The 11,749-nt window shown below is 52.1% G+C and overlaps 1 pseudogene; it reads right to left on the reverse strand.

Moving 5' to 3' along the window:
• Positions 1-2,988, reverse strand: part of LOC133445657 (putative mediator of RNA polymerase II transcription subunit 26) — a 24,806-nt pseudogene extending 21,818 nt beyond the window's left edge.
• Between the last annotated feature and the right edge of the window lie 8,761 nt (positions 2,989-11,749).

Raw genomic sequence — 11,749 nt, forward strand, 5'->3', positions numbered from 1 at the left:
GGTGAAATCTTATCGTAACGATGGAAAACCTTCCTGATATGTTTCCCTGCTCATCTCCCCCACTGACGTCATCAGTGACGTCACTGATGACATCACCGATGACGTCATCAGTGACGTCATCGGTGATGTCATCAACGTCACCGATGACGTCACCGATGACGTCACTCACACTGGAGCTCGGACCGTCAGGTCCGATCAGCCGGAGCGGCAGCGACGTCCAACAACTCTGCTTAAGGTTTAGAGGGAATCAATAAAAACTGCATAATTTATTAGATAACAAAATCTGATCAAATATTAATCTGCAGATGAAATGGAGATGGAAATGTTGCAGCAGCAAAGCATGCTGGGTATTCCTCCTCCCTCCCAGTGGTGATCTGCTGATTAGCGAGTGATGGAGAGCGTTTCCCGCACTGCATTGTGGGAGGCGGCTGGGGCGGCGGCGGCGCGGCTCTTTAGCGGCGCGGCTCTTTAGCGGCGCGGCTCTTTAGCGGCGCAGCTCTTTAGCAGCTCGGCTCTTTAGCGGCGCAGAGAGACGCGTTTATTCTGCTAATGAACTCTGGACGTGCTAACTTCATCAGAAGCAGCGCAGTGAGAGTAAATTAGCAACCCTAACCCTAACCCTTAACCCTAACCCTAACCCTAGTCTTTGAGCTCATTGGCAAGATTGATAACACCCTGGAGAAGTTGGAAGCTCGGCTTGGGGGAAGTGATCACAATTCGTCTGTTTGGAGTCGCCATTGAAGAACCAGAGACTGAAGGCAGACGGAAAATTACTGAGTCTGTTTGTTTTCAATATAATTGTTGATTCTATAATCTGGCCTTGACAGAGCGGTCTTTGGCCGATCGCTCTGGTCACAATCTCCCTGGTGGAATGTAAACAAGGTGACTCTGCCCCCACTAACCCTCCCCTCTCAGGAACATCTGTGGACCTGTTTCAGAACTGACCGAGCCGTCTGATAACATCAAGGACATTAGCTGAGAGCAGCTCTGGGGCGAAGGTTCACGGACTCATCGCTACACAAACACTTACTGACAAACACACACACCTCCCTCAACTCAACGCCTTCCTCGCCCCCCCCCTCTTATCAGCCCCCCCAACGCAGTTGCCGGGTTTCGATGGATGATCAGCTGGAATATCAACTGGATGATCAGATGGATGATCATCCAGCTGATCAACTGGATGATCAGCTGGATGATCAGATGGATGATCAGCTGGATGATCAGCTGGAATATCAACTGGATGATCAGATGGATGATCAGCTGGATGATCAGCTGGATGATCAGATGGATGATCAGCTGGATGATCAGCTGGAATATCAACTGGATGATCAGATGGATGATCAGCTGGATGATCAGATGGATGATCAGATGGATGATCAGCTGGATGATCAGCTGGAATATCAACTGGATGATCAGATGGATGATCAGCTGGATGATCAGCTGGATGATCAGATGGATGATCAGATGGATGATCAGATGGATGATCAGATAGATGATCAGATGGATGATCAGATGGATGATCAGATAGATGATCAGATGGATGATCAGCTGGATGATCAGATGGATGATCAGATGGATGATCAGATGGATGATCAGCTGGATGATCAGATGGATGATCAGATGGATGATCAGATGTCGTCTGTTTCTGACAGGAAGCAGCTGGAGACGGCGTGCAGCACCTGAGGCAGGTGCGTACACCTCATCCCTGAGGAGGTTTCTCACAGCAGAACATGGAGCATGAAAGTGAAGCACCTGGGGCTAACGACTGCTAACGGCTGCTAACGGCTGCTAACGGCTGCTAACGGCTGCTAACGGCTGCTAAAGGCTGATAATGGCTGCTAACGACTGCTAACTGCTGCTAACGGCTGCTAACGGCTGCTAAAGGCTGCTAATGGCTGCTAACGGCTGCTAACGGCTGCTAACGACTGCTAACAGCTGCTAACGGCTGCCAAAGGCTGCTAACGGCTGCTAAAGGCTGCTAATGGCTGCTAACGGCTGCTAACGGCTGCTAACGGCTGCTAACGACTGATAACGGCTGCTAACGGCTGCTAACGGCTGCTAACAGCTGCTAACAGCTCATAACGGCTGCTAACGGCTGCTAACGGCTGCTAACGGCTGCTGCTGTCACTCACCTGCAGCGTCTGCAGGCGTCGAGGAAACCGGGCCGCGGCCAAGCAGCCGCTAGACCTGAACCCGGGTCCTCCAGACCTGAACCTGGTCCTCCAGACCTGAACCTGGTCCTCCAGACCTGAACCTGAACCTGGTCCTCCAGACCTGAACCTGGTCCTCCAGACCTGAACCTGGTCCTCCAGACCTGAACCTGAACCTGGTCCTCCAGACCTGAACCTGAACCTGGTCCTCCAGACCTGAACCTGGTCCTCCAGACCTGAACCTGGTCCTCCAGACCTGAACCTGAACCTGGTCCTCCAGACCTGAACCTGGTCCTGCAGACCTGAACCTGGTCCTCCAGACCTGAACCTGAACCGGGTCCTCCAGACCTGAACCTGAACCGGGTCCTCCAGACCTGAACCTGGTCTTCCAGACCTGAACCACCAACGACGTCCCGGAGACGGTTTCCAGGGAAACGGTTTCCAGGGAGACGGTTTCCAGGGAGACGGTTTCCAGGGAAACGGTTGATGTTTACATCTATTCTACGTCAAAGCCCCCGCCGTTCCCCGGTGGCGTCCTCGCCCATCAAGGCACCGACGACGCCACCGGCTCCCGGTCCCGGTCCCGCCTGCAGCGGCGCCGGCGGAACCGCCAGCCAAAGGTGGAATAGCTTTCCCCGGGAAACGAGGGATTGGTTTCACCAGAGGAATGAGAGACGTAAACGGAGCGGTCAGGACGGGCCGCTCGGGCCGTTTGGCGCCGCGGCGACCTCCGACCTCCGCGCCGGGGAACGCGGGGGATTGAACGCGCGGCGGCCGCTGCACCTGAGGCGGAGCTGCAATCTTTATTCAGCGGCAGCCGCCGGCTGCTACAGCACATTCCCCTCCAATCCATTAGCGCCGCGGCGGCGGCCCGTCCCCCGCCGTCCCCCGCCGTCCCCCGTCCCCCCGCCGCTCGCGGCGCCGCCCCTAATTTGACAATGACAAAGAGCCACTTGCAGATTTTAAATTTCATAATTTTAATCTGTCAAGTCTGACATTTAATTAGTGGCTTCCTAACCTGTGTCCGCCTCGCTCTCTGAAGGGCGCTGTGTTGTTCGCAGCGCCGCAGAAGAAGAAGAAGAAGAGCGAGTGGATTAATATATATGTACATCAGCAGCTGCTGCAGAGACAATGGCGGCGTAGCGGCGTAGCGGCGCGGCGGCGCTGAGGGCCGCGGGGCCGCGGGGCCGCGGGGCCGCGGGGCCGCGGGGCCGCGGGGCCGCGGGGCCGCCGGGGCCTAATTCAGACGGATGAGGTTAATCATATCGGGGAAGTGTTGCTCTATTAAGCAGCACGCTGATTACGACCCGCGCTGGGATCCTCCGCCGCGCCGCCGCGCCGCCGCGCCGCTGATTGGGAAGCAGCTTTTGTTCTGCTGCTCCGGGAGAGAAGAGAGAGGGACGGTGTTGGCCGGAGACGAGCTGGAGGACAAAGAGGAGCGTCCTCGACCGGTGGAGGGGCGGTATTGTCTCCGGCATGGCGACAGGAACCTTCCGGGCCCCGGGGGCCTCGCAGGGACGGGGGGGGGCCCTGATTGAGGGTTTCACTACCAGAACAACCTCATTAATTTACATCCGTCCTGACGAGGCGGCGCCAAAGATGCAGCCGACAAAGTTTCAAACTCTTTTCACCTGAAAGATGTGGAGATGGAGATGGTTCAGATGGAGATGGTTCAGATGGAGATGGTTCAGGTGGAGATGGTTCAGGTGGAGATGGTTCAGATGGAGATGGTTCAGGTGGAGATGGTTCAGGTGGAGATGGTTCAGATGGAGATGGTTCAGGTGGAGATGGTTCAGGTGGAGATGGTTCAGATGGAGATGGTTCAGGTGGAGATGGTTCAGATGGAGATGGTTCAGATGGAGATGGTTCAGGTGGAGATGGTTCAGATGGAGATGGTTCAGGTGGAGATGGTTCAGATGGAGATGGTTCAGGTGGAGATGGTTCAGATGGAGATGGTTCAGGTGGAGATGGTTCAGATGGAGATGGTTCAGGTGGAGATGGTTCAGGTGGAGATGGTTCAGGTGGAGATGGTTCAGATGGAGATGGTTCAGATGGAGATGGTTCAGATGGTTCAGGTGGAGATGGTTCAGGTGGAGATGGTTCAGATGGAGATGGTTCAGATGGAGATGGTTCAGATGGAGATGGTTCAGATGGAGATGGTTCAGGTGGAGATGGTTCAGATGGAGATGGTTCAGATGGAGATGGTTCAGGTGGAGATGGTTCAGGTGGAGATGGTTCAGGTGGAGATGGTTCAGGTGGAGATGGAGATGGTTCAGATGGAGATGGTTCAGATGGAGATGGTTCAGGTGGAGATGGTTCAGATGGAGATGGTTCAGATGGAGATGGTTCAGATGGAGATGGTTCAGGTGGAGATGGTTCAGGTGGAGATGGTTCAGGTGGAGATGGTTCAGGTGGAGATGGTTCAGGTGGAGATGGAGATGGTTCAGGTGGAGATGGTTCAGGTGGAGATGGTTCAGATGGAGATGGTTCAGATGGAGATGGTTCAGATGGAGATGGTTCAGATGGAGATGGTTCAGATGGAGATGGTTCAGGTGGAGATGGTTCAGATGGAGATGGTTCAGATGGAGATGGTTCAGGTGGAGATGGTTCAGGTGGAGATGGTTCAGGTGGAGATGGTTCAGGTGGAGATGGAGATGGTTCAGATGGAGATGGTTCAGATGGAGATGGTTCAGGTGGAGATGGTTCAGGTGGAGATGGAGATGGTTCAGATGGAGATGGTTCAGATGGAGATGGTTCAGGTGGAGATGGTTCAGATGGAGATGGTTCAGATGGAGATGGTTCAGGTGGAGATGGTTCAGGTGGAGATGGTTCAGATGGAGATGGTTCAGGTGGAGATGGTTCAGATGGAGATGGTTCAGATGGAGATGGTTCAGGTGGAGATGGTTCAGATGGAGATGGAGATGGTTCAGGTGGAGATGGTTCAGGTGGAGATGGTTCAGGTGGAGATGGTTCAGGTGGAGATGGTTCAGATGGAGATGGTTCAGATGGAGATGGAGATGGTTCAGGTGGAGATGGTTCAGATGGAGATGGTTCAGATGGAGATGGTTCAGATGGAGATGGTTCAGATGGAGATGGTTCAGGTGGAGATGGAGATGGTTCAGGTGGAGATGGTTCAGATGGAGATGGTTCAGATGGAGATGGTTCAGATGGAGATGGTTCAGGTGGAGATGGAGATGGTTCAGATGGAGATGGAGATGGTTCAGGTGGAGATGGTTCAGATGGAGATGGAGATGGTTCAGGTGGAGATGGTTCAGATGGAGATGGTTCAGATGGAGATGGTTCAGATGGAGATGGTTCAGGTGGAGATGGTTCAGGTGGAGATGGAGATGGTTCAGATGGAGATGGAGATGGTTCAGGTGGAGATGGTTCAGATGGAGATGGTTCAGATGGAGATGGAGATGGTTCAGGTGGAGATGGTTCAGATGGAGATGGTTCAGATGGAGATGGTTCAGATGGAGATGGTTCAGGTGGAGATGGAGATGGTTCAGATGGAGATGGAGATGGTTCAGGTGGAGATGGTTCAGATGGAGATGGTTCAGATGGAGATGGTTCAGGTGGAGATGGTTCAGGTGGAGATGGTTCAGATGGAGATGGTTCAGGTGGAGATGGAGATGGTTCAGGTGGAGATGGTTCAGGTGGAGATGGTTCAGGTGGAGATGGAGATGGAGATGGTTCAGATGGAGATGGTTCAGGTGGAGATGGTTCAGGTGGAGATGGAGATGGTTCAGATGGAGATGGTTCAGATGGAGATGGAGATGGTTCAGGTGGAGATGGTTCAGGTGGAGATGGTTCAGATGGAGATGGTTCAGGTGGAGATGGTTCAGATGGAGATGGTTCAGGTGGAGATGGTTCAGGTGGAGATGGTTCAGGTGGAGATGGAGATGGTTCAGGTGGAGATGGTTCAGGTGGAGATGGTTCAGGTGGAGATGGTTCAGATGGAGATGGTTCAGGTGGAGATGGTTCAGGTGGAGATGGAGATGGTTCAGATGGAGATGGTTCAGGTGGAGATGGTTCAGGTGGAGATGGAGATGGTTCAGATGGAGATGGTTCAGGTGGAGATGGTTCAGGTGGAGATGGTTCAGGTGGAGATGGTTCAGATGGAGATGGTTCAGATGGAGATGGTTCAGATGGAGATGGTTCAGGTGGAGATGGTTCAGGTGGAGATGGTTCAGGTGGAGATGGTTCAGGTGGAGATGGTTCAGATGGAGATGGTTCAGGTGGAGATGGTTCAGGTGGAGATGGTTCAGGTGGAGATGGTTCAGGTGGAGATGGAGATGGTTCAGGTGGAGATGGTTCAGGTGGAGATGGTTCAGGTGGAGATGGTTCAGATGGAGATGGAGATGGTTCAGGTGGAGATGGTTCAGGTGGAGATGGTTCAGGTGGAGATGGTTCAGATGGAGATGGTTCAGATGGAGATGGAGATGGTTCAGGTGGAGATGGTTCAGGTGGAGATGGTTCAGGTGGAGATGGAGATGGTTCAGGTGGAGATGGTTCAGGTGGAGATGGTTCAGGTGGAGATGGTTCAGGTGGAGATGGTTCAGGTGGAGATGGTTCAGGTGGAGATGGTTCAGGTGGAGATGGTTCAGGTGGAGATGGTTCAGGTGGAGATGGTTCAGGTGGAGATGGTTCAGGTGGAGATGGTTCAGGTGGAGATGGTTCAGGTGGAGATGGAGATGGTTCAGATGGAGATGGTTCAGGTGGAGATGGTTCAGGTGGAGATGGTTCAGGTGGAGATGGTTCAGGTGGAGATGGTTCAGGTGGAGATGGTTCAGGTGGAGATGGTTCAGGTGGAGATGGTTCAGGTGGAGATGGTTCAGGTGGAGATGGTTCAGGTGGAGATGGTTCAGATGGAGATGGTTCAGATGGAGATGGAGATGGTTCAGGTGGAGATGGTTCAGATGGAGATGGTTCAGATGGAGATGGTTCAGATGGAGATGGAGATGGTTCAGGTGGAGATGGTTCAGGTGGAGATGGTTCAGGTGGAGATGGTTCAGGTGGAGATGGTTCAGATGGAGATGGTTCAGGTGGAGATGGTTCAGATGGAGATGGTTCAGGTGGAGATGGTTCAGGTGGAGATGGTTCAGGTGGAGATGGTTCAGATGGAGATGGTTCAGGTGGAGATGGTTCAGGTGGAGATGGTTCAGGTGGAGATGGAGATGGTTCAGGTGGAGATGGTTCAGGTGGAGATGGTTCAGGTGGAGATGGTTCAGATGGAGATGGTTCAGATGGAGATGGTTCAGATGGAGATGGTTCAGGTGGAGATGGTTCAGATGGAGATGGTTCAGGTGGAGATGGTTCAGATGGAGATGGTTCAGATGGAGATGGTTCAGATGGAGATGGTTCAGGTGGAGATGGTTCAGATGGAGATGGTTCAGGTGGAGATGGTTCAGATGGAGATGGAGATGGTTCAGATGGAGATGGTTCAGATGGAGATGGTTCAGATGGAGATGGTTCAGGTGGAGATGGTTCAGGATGGAGATGGTTCAGGTGGAGATGGAGCATGGTTCAGATGGAGATGGTTCAGATGGGAGATGGTTCAGGTGGAGATGGTTCAGATGGAGATGGTTCAGGGGATGGAGATGGTTCAGATGGAGATGGTTCAGGTGGAGATGGTTCAGATGGAGATGGTTCAGATGGAGATGGTTCAGATGGAGATGGTTCAGGTGGAGATGGTTCAGATGGAGATGGTTCAGGTGGAGATGGAGATGGTTCAGATGGAGATGGTTCAGATGGGAGATGGTTCAGGTGGAGATGGTTCAGGTGGAGATGGTTCAGGTGGAGATGGTTCAGGTGGAGATGGTTCAGGTGGAGATGGTTCAGGTGGAGATGGTTCAGGTGGAGATGGTTCAGGTGGAGATGGTTCAGATGGAGATGGTTCAGATGGAGATGGTTCAGGTGGAGATGGTTCAGGTGGAGATGGTTCAGATGGAGATGGAGATGGTTCAGATGGAGATGGTTCAGATGGAGATGGTTCAGGTGGAGATGGTTCAGATGGAGATGGTTCAGATGGAGATGGTTCAGGTGGAGATGGTTCAGGTGGAGATGGTTCAGATGGAGATGGTTCAGATGGAGATGGTTCAGGTGGAGATGGAGATGGTTCAGGTGGAGATGGTTCAGATGGAGATGGTTCAGATGGAGATGGTTCAGATGGAGATGGTTCAGATGGAGATGGTTCAGATGGAGATGGTTCAGGTGGAGATGGTTCAGGTGGAGATGGTTCAGGTGGAGATGGTTCAGGTGGAGATGGTTCAGATGGAGATGGTTCAGATGGAGATGGTTCAGATGGAGATGGTTCAGGTGGAGATGGAGATGGTTCAGATGGAGATGGTTCAGATGGAGATGGAGATGGTTCAGGTGGAGATGGTCAGGTGGAGATGGTTCAGGTGGAGATGGTTCAGATGGAGATGGAGATGGTTCAGGTGGAGATGGTTCAGATGGAGATGGTTCAGGTGGAGATGGTTCAGATGGAGATGGTTCAGGTGGAGATGGTTCAGATGGAGATGGTTCAGGTGGAGATGGTTCAGATGGAGATGGTTCAGATGGAGATGGAGATGGTTCAGGTGGAGATGGTTCAGGTGGAGATGGTTCAGGTGGAGATGGTTCAGATGGAGATGGTTCAGATGGAGATGGTTCAGGTGGAGATGGTTCAGATGGAGATGGTTCAGGTGGAGATGGTTCAGATGGAGATGGTTCAGGTGGAGATGGTTCAGGTGAGATGGAGATGGTTCAGGTGGAGATGGTTCAGATGGAGATGGTTCAGATGGAGATGGTTCAGGTGGAGATGGTTCAGGTGGAGATGGTTCAGATGGAGATGGTTCAGATGGAGATGGTTCAGATGGAGATGGTTCAGATGGAGATGGTTCAGGTGGAGATGGTTCAGATGGAGATGGTTCAGATGGAGATGGTTCAGGTGGAGATGGTTCAGAGTGGAGATGGTTCAGGTGGAGATGGTTCAGGTGGAGATGGTTCAGATGGAGATGGAGATGGTTCAGGTGGAGATGGTTCAGGTGGAGATGGTTCAGATGGAGATGGTTCAGATGGAGATGGTTCAGGTGGAGATGGTTCAGGTGGAGATGGTTCAGATGGAGATGGTTCAGATGGAGATGGTTCAGATGGAGATGGTTCAGATGGAGATGGAGATGGTTCAGGTGGAGATGGTTCAGGTGGAGATGGTTCAGATGGAGATGGAGATGGTTCAGATGGAGATGGTTCAGGTGGAGATGGTTCAGATGGAGATGGAGATGGTTCAGATGGAGATGGTTCAGGTGGAGATGGTTCAGATGGAGATGGTTCAGATGGAGATGGTTCAGATGGAGATGGTTCAGGTGGAGATGGTTCAGATGGAGATGGTTCAGATGGAGATGGTTCAGATGGAGATGGTTCAGATGGAGATGGTTCAGATGGAGATGGTTCAGGTGGAGATGGTTTCAGGTGGAGATGGTTCAGATGGAGATGGTTCAGGATGGAGATGGTTCAGATGGAGATGGGAGGTTCAGGTGGAGATGGTTCAGATGGAGATGGTCAGATGGAGATGGTTCAGGTGGAGATGGTTCAGGTGGAGATGGAGATGGTTCAGTGGAGATGGTTCAGGTGGAGATGGTTCAGATGGAGATGGTTCAGATGGAGATGGAGATGGTTCAGGATGGAGATGGTGATGGTTCAGGTGGAGATGGTTCAGGTGGAGATGGGTTCAGGTGGAGATGGTTCAGGTGGAGATGGTTCAGGGTGGAGATGGTTCAGATGGAGATGGTTCAGGTGGAGATGGTTCAGATGGAGATGTCAGGTGGAGATGGTTCAGATGGAGATGGTTCAGATGGAGATGGGTTCAGGTGGAGATGGTTCAGGTGGAGATGGGTTCAGAGTGATGGAGATGGTTCAGGTGGAGATGGTTCAGATGGAGATGGTTCAGATGGAGATGGAGATGGTTCAGGTGGAGATGGTTCAGGTGGAGATGGTTCAGTGGAGATGGTTCAGGTGGAGATGGTTCAGGTGGAGATGGTTCAGGTGGAGATGGTTCAGGTGGAGATGGTTCAGATGGAGATGGTTCAGGTGGAGATGGAGATGGTTCAGATGGAGATGGTTCAGGTGGAGATGGTTCAGGTGGAGATGGTTCAGGTGGAGATGGTTCAGATGGAGATGGTTCAGATGGAGATGGTTCAGATGGAGATGGTTCAGGTGGAGATGGAGATGGTTCAGATGGAGATGGAGATGGTTCAGATGGAGATGGTTCAGATGGAGATGGTTCAGATGAGATGGTTCAGGTGGAGATGGTTCAGGATGGAGATGGTTCAGGTGGAGATGGAGATGGTTCAGATGGAGATGGTTCAGGTGGAGATGGTTCAGGTGGAGATGGTTCAGGTGGAGATGGTTCAGATGGAGATGGTTCAGATGGAGATGGTTCAGATGGAGATGGTTCAGGGGAGATGGAGATGGTTCAGATGGAGATGGTTCAGGTGGAGATGGTTCAGGTGGAGATGGTTCAGGTGGAGATGGTTCAGATGGAGATGGTTCAGATGGAGATGGTTCAGATGGAGATGGTTCAGGTGGAGATGGAGATGGTTCAGATGGAGATGGAGATGGTTCAGGATGGAGATGGTTCAGATGGAGATGGTTCAGGATGGAGATGGTTCAGGTGGAGATGGTTCAGATGGAGATGGTTCAGGTGGAGATGGTTCAGGTGGAGATGGTTCAGGTGGAGATGGTTCAGATGGAGATGGTTCAGGTGGAGATGGTTCAGGTGGAGATGGTTCAGGTGGAGATGCGAGATGGTTCAGATGGAGATGGTTCAGGTGGAGATGGTTCAGATGGAGATGGTTCAGATGGAGATGGTTCAGGTGGAGATGGTTCAGGTGGAGATGGAGATGGTTCAGATGGAGATGGTTCAGAGTGGAGATGGTTCAGGTGGAGATGGAGATGGTTCAGGTGGAGATGGTTCAGGTGGAGATGGTTCAGGTGGAGATGGTTCAGGTGGAGATGGTTCAGGATGGAGATGGTTCAGGTGGAGATGGTTCAGGTGGAGATGGTTCAGGTGGAGATGGTTCAGGGAGATGGAGATGGTTCAGATGGAGATGGTTCAGGTGGAGATGGTTCAGATGGAGATGGTTCAGGATGGAGATGGTTCAGGTGGAGATGGTTCAGGTGGAGATGGTTCAGATGGAGATGGTTCAGGTGGAGATGGTTCAGGTGGAGATGGTTCAGGTGGAGATGGTTCAGATGGAGATGGTTCAGATGGAGATGGTTCAGGTGGAGATGGAGATGGTTCAGGTGGAGATGGTTCAGATGGAGATGGTTCAGGTGGAGATGGTTCAGATGGAGATGGTTCAGGTGGAGATGGTTCAGGTGGAGATGGTTCAGGTGGAGATGGTTCAGATGGAGATGGTTCAGGTGGAGATGGTTCAGATGGAGATGGTTCAGGTGGAGATGGTTCAGATGGAGATGGTTCAGATGGAGATGGTTCAGATGGAGATGGTTCAGGTGGAGATGGTTCAGATGGAGATGGTTCAGGTGGAGATGGTTCAGATGAGATGGTTCAGATGGAGATGGTTCAGATGGAGATGGTTCAGATGGAGATGGTTCAG

Source organism: Cololabis saira, chromosome 6 (genome assembly GCF_033807715.1).
Source record: "Cololabis saira isolate AMF1-May2022 chromosome 6, fColSai1.1, whole genome shotgun sequence".
Lineage (NCBI taxonomy): Eukaryota > Metazoa > Chordata > Actinopteri > Beloniformes > Belonidae > Cololabis > Cololabis saira.